At 34.8% G+C, this 5,640-nt stretch overlaps 1 non-coding gene across 1 annotated transcript; it reads left to right on the top strand.

The window, feature by feature from the left end:
• The first annotated feature begins 4,079 nt into the window (after positions 1-4,079).
• Positions 4,080-4,152, top strand: Trnar-acg. The gene has a single exon. It is a non-coding gene; the product is annotated as a tRNA-Arg (tRNA).
• Positions 4,153-5,640: the final 1,488 nt, after the last annotated feature.

The following is a 5,640-nucleotide window of genomic DNA, read 5'->3' as shown; positions in this document are numbered from 1 at the left end:
TTTTACTATTCGGACGACCAACCAGTCCCTTCCATGTTCATTTTTAGTGGCTCGGCGCAGTGTCTTCTGTACCTGATGTTAAGCGAAGTGAAGTGTATAGAAAGTGTCAATGATGATCATAGATCATGAAATCTTCGAAACGACGAGCGAACATTATAATATAAAAAACCGCAATGACATCCGTAAAATTATTTTATGTCAATTAGTAAGATAAGGTCAATTACGCTATTGATTCACAGACCGACTCACACAACTGTTTAATAGGTGCAGTACACATTGCCTTTTATACCTGTTAGGCTTTTAGTGTCTTGTCGTTTTATTTTTATTCTTTTCCTTTTATTTTAAATTACTATTATTAGTTATAATTACTGTTAATACTTATAATTTATGTTTAGCCTGAGTTACCGCAATAAATGTATTTTCTTTCTTTCTTACTTTAAAAATCATTATTTCTATTGAGGTATTTTAAAAAATACTTTCCTATCGCATGAATAAAACATTATTGCGTCTCTGCCTATCGGTAAAGAGGCAAGGCGTGGTGTTATGTACATGGAAACTAACACCATATGTCGCCCTGAACAAGGGTTAAACCGATCCATCATCTGTTGTCGTCACGCGTTGCAACCCTATTGACGGACATATATCAATGTTCCTCTACTAGATTTCAGCTAACTTTGCCGAAAATCTATGCTACGAAATTGGGATACATTGTTCATAAAATATAGTTTTTTGCCTGCATGGGATTTATTTATTTATTTATCGGTACAGATAGACAACAGAAAAAAATTACACAGAGTTACATTCGTAACAAACATAATATAAATCTGGCGTCTATTTACTACTGTACACAGCATTCAATTACATTAATTAATTATTATTTCGTTGACAAGTATTAAAAATATACCCCCTTATTCATAGACGTTATTTATCTAAGGACGGAGCATCGATGTGATAACAAGCCTGTTTCCAGTGCTGTCGGCATGGCAGCCTTCGCAGTGCGTAGACATAGGGACGTTGTGATTGGCTAATAATGAGATATAATTTTGATCTAGTTGGCTGTCAGATAAGCAAAGCAGAACAAACAACAAGCTGTCAGATAAACAAAGCTGAGAAACAGACTTGTTATCACAGCAATGCTCCGTCCTTAGATAAATAACGTTTATGAATAAGGGGGGGGGGGGGTTAGCCTATAAAGAGGCATTATGATATTGCGAAATATCTATGAAAAATTTTGTATTTTATACCCTCCAACTCATGTTAGAGTTTTTGTATTACTAATGTACTTTTTGAAATAAATAAATTTACGATAACATCGGCGATAGCCTAGTTGGGTGTGGAACGGACTGCCCTCAAAATGCCTATACAGAATTTCTCAGGCATGCAGGTTTCCTCACGATGTTTTTCATCACCGTTAAAGCAAGCGATAATTCACAAAGAATACACACATGATTTTTTTAAAAAAGTCAGAGGAGTGTCCTTGGCATTTGAACATGCGGACATTCGTCGTAGCAGTCCGTTTCACACCCAACTAGGCTAAAACTACCTAAACAAAATCAAAACAATGAACCTAACCTATTCGGAAAAACATATTCTTGAAATAATGTCGCGTGCATTGAATGTAAAAGCGCATACATTAAGTGAAGTAGGACAAAGATATTATGTTGCGAATGCGAACTGTTGAGGCGTGCATTAAGTACTGCTTAATCGTTTTGTTACGTCATGATACGGGTTAAATAGGGTTTTTTATTGCTTTGAATGACGAGACGAGCTTGCTGTTCGTCTGATGGTAAGCGACACGACCGCCCATAAACAGTAGGAACACCATCCAACAACTTGAATTACAGAGTATTTGGTATTCCATTGCACTCGCCCTGTGACATGAGATGTTAAGTCTTATGTTCAGTAGTTACATTGGCTACAATGTTCTTCAAGCTGGAACACAATAGTGACTACACACTGCTGTTTGGCAGCAGAAATAGACATTGCGGTGGTACTTACCTAGGCGGACTCTCACATATGAGAGACCTACCTTCAGTAACCCTGATTTCGGTTTGGTTTCTTGGCTTTAAGGTTCTGTACTTTTAATATTACACAATTCACTAAACTATAGGCATCGAGACATTAAGCTTGCTCATTATTACAAGGTCCTATTTTAATTTATATTTATATTGTAAAAATATTAAAAATGTTTATGTTGGTAAATTTATAAAAGGCTTCATGGTGTTTTTTGTGATGCGGAAACCAGTTTACACTCAAGTCATTTCATGTTCTTTATTTTTAGTTTATTATTAATACAATTTAGAGCCAAAACATGAGTAAATAAGTTGAATATCTATGTAATAAAACAGCAATAGCCGATGTTTGTATATTGAAAAAAGTAATAAGTAAATATATGACTAAAGAAGAGTAATAGAACACAAATTAGCGATTTTTAAAATATTTTTTTGTTTTTGTTTATTTGTTTGTTAGTGCACATCTCCGTTAATATTGAACGGATTTTAATGTAGTTTTCACAGCTGGAGAGAGTATAATTGGGAGCAGAATATAGGCTTTGTTTTACTAAAATCGGAAATCGGAATTATCGTTATTAAGATGCTTTAAATTTACTTTAAATCTTTGATTAGTTAGTTAAAATACCAATACAAATATTTTACATAAAACATAAATAAACAAGTTCGTTAAGGATATAGGTGCGTTGAAAACTGAAAAATAAGTACTAGAAAGAAAGCTCGCATGAATACACTTGATCGCCGTTTCAGACGCCATTTACGTGCTATTTGCCAGAGCTTTCAACTGACGGAGCAGAGCTTATAGGGTACGCAATTTGTTATAATGTTGATGCGCTATTTTGTGAGAAATGTGCTTTTTAATATTGATTTTGAACGTTTAAATGTAAACAAATATGGATTTAATTATCTTTAATTGTTAATTGTATTTGTTGTGATTTGGAAACTTGTGGTATTTAGTACTTACATCTATATAATATCAGCCCTGTATTATATAATGTCCCACTGATGGGCACGGGCCTCTTCTACTATGAGAGAGAGAGAGAGAGATATTAGGCCTTAGCTCACCACGCTGCCCTAGTGCGGATTATAAGACTTCACACACCCTCGAAAATTCTTATAGAGAAATTCTCAGGTATGCAGGTTTCCTCACGATGTTTCCTTCACCGTTAAAGCAAGCGATAATTCATAAAGAATACACACATAATTTTTTAGGAAAGTCAGAGGTGTGTGCCCTTGGGATTTGATCTTGCGCACATTCGTCTCGGCAGTCCGTTTCACAACCAATTAGGTATCGCCGCTTTTTTTTTTAGTTACATGTATACTAATATATAAAGCTAGAGTTTGTTTGAACGCGCTAATCTCAGGAACTACTGATCCTATTTTGTTTTTTTTTTTCACTAATAGGAGGTACATTACTCTTGAGTGCTATAAGCTACTTTTTATCCGGAAAAATATTTATCCCAGAATACCTTTTCAACGCGAAGCCGCGGGCACAGCTAGTTTAGGTATATGTATATAATATATGTATAATCATCGTGTATTATTAAGTATTTTATTTGTTTTTCGCAGAAATAGTTCCTTTTATGATTGTGGGTCTTATAAAGAGTTGTATATCCAACAAACATACTAACTTTTGCATTTATAATAATACGAAGATAAAGCAATGCCTCTATCGTATTATGTAAAAAACTGAGAAATACCTGCAATAGTTTCATATACCGTTATCCGTGGTGCTTTACAACTGGCTTATCTAGTAGTAAACGTCCCTATACTTGAGGTTAAAACGTCTTCTTAGTTCATTTTTAATCTCCCGCTTGGCTATGGGAAGTGGACAATTCAAATTTCCAACTCCTCTATCTTTCTATTTGATTAATTTCGTTGCGGGATAATGACAGATAAGTTTTCCCTGAGACTCGCCGAGCTTCACCGCTCGGTGTCATAATGCATGCCACTGCTGATTCTGGCTTACAGGAGTTGTAGTGGTGGGTGTGAGGACAAGAAATTCTCAATAGTTTCATATTCGTATTATTTTTTAAAAACAGGATGAAATATTTGCATTGGTAGTCCGTTGACCCTGTGGCGCAATGGATAACGCGTCTGACTACGGATTAGAAGATTCCAGGTTCGAATCCTGGCAGGGTCGAGTGGGTTGTGGAATCACATTTTTACCTAATTAATAATATTATTTTTCTTTCTGAATTCACTGTGCCTATAATTATACACGCCTGCGTGGAATTATCTGAGTACTAAAAGTTTTTAAGGATTTATTTATTTCATTTTTTTAGGCTTTAATTGTATCATTATAGAACCTGTTTGATAGCCGTGACAAATTTCCAGTATATTTTTTTCATAATCAAATTGTGATAGAAATTATATAGATGTCTATTTCTGCCGCCAAGTAACAGTGTGTAGTCACTGTTGTGTTCCGCATGAAGGACATTGTAGCCAGTGTAACTACTAGACATAATAAGACTTAACAGCTCATGTCTCAGGATGGCGAGTGAAGTGGAATACCAAACAATACTTTGTAATTCAAGGTGTTTGATGGTGTTTCTACTGTTAATGGGCGGTCGTATCGCTTTACATCAGGCAAGCTCTTCCTGTGATTTAAAGCAATAAAAGTCTAATTATCTCATCAGTTGCATCTACTTTTGATATATTTGACGTATTCGGATAAATGTACCCAGAAGTGTAATTTATAATACCATATTTCAAAATTCCTATAAATATTAGCAAGCAGTTAATATAAGAGCGGACAAACGGCGTCGATGAGAAAAATACCACAAATCTGGCATTATGAAATCTTCAGGCTTTTATTCCTGAAATATCTCAATAATATCTACGTACAATGCCTTTTCAATAACCCCTGATACTCACTGCTGGGTAGTTTGGCGAATAATTTGTCACGTTTCGAAATTATTTTGGACTGCATTTATATCGGTTGCAGATCGTAGCTAAGTATGGGTGTAGTTAGGAACGGAAGCGAGGGTGATCCGTGATCACCCAAGAAATATCTTTGTCTACACAGAAAAGAAGCCTTGCATCTTGGTAATATCAGTATAAGGTTTTGTGGTATTAAAATGGTAAATAAAAAATATATTTTTGATGCTAATTATAACTTAGCTAAATATAAAACTGGACAATTAAAGTGTTTTATTAATAACTAACATTCTTATATTAATTATGTATTTTATCTTATGGATAAATTATGCGAGCATTAAAAAATCATCTTTAGGTTTAACTGTAATACTGATGCAAATATTAAAAAAATAGGTCATTAAATTTCTTTGATGTTCCGTTAAAAATAAACCCTTTTATCCATAGACATTATTTATCTAAGGACGAAAAATTGTTGTGATAGCAAGTCTGCTTCTCAGTGCTGACGGCATGGCAGCCTACGCAGTGCATAGAAATAGGGCCGTTGTGATTGACTAATATTGAGATACAACTTGAATCTAATTCAGATTCAGGCTGTCAGATAAACAAAATTGGACAAACAGCAAGCTGTCAGATAAATAAAGCTAAGAAACAGACTTGTTATCACAGTCCGTCCGTCCTCCGTCCTTAGATAAATAACGTCTATGAATAAGGGGGAAAGAATTGGACATACTAATAAGTCAGAGTAGACATC

The sequence above is a fragment of the Manduca sexta genome, chromosome 5 (genome assembly GCF_014839805.1).
Source record: "Manduca sexta isolate Smith_Timp_Sample1 chromosome 5, JHU_Msex_v1.0, whole genome shotgun sequence".
Taxonomy (NCBI): Eukaryota; Metazoa; Arthropoda; class Insecta; order Lepidoptera; family Sphingidae; genus Manduca; species Manduca sexta.
This window is presented reverse-complemented; position numbering and strand designations above follow the sequence as displayed.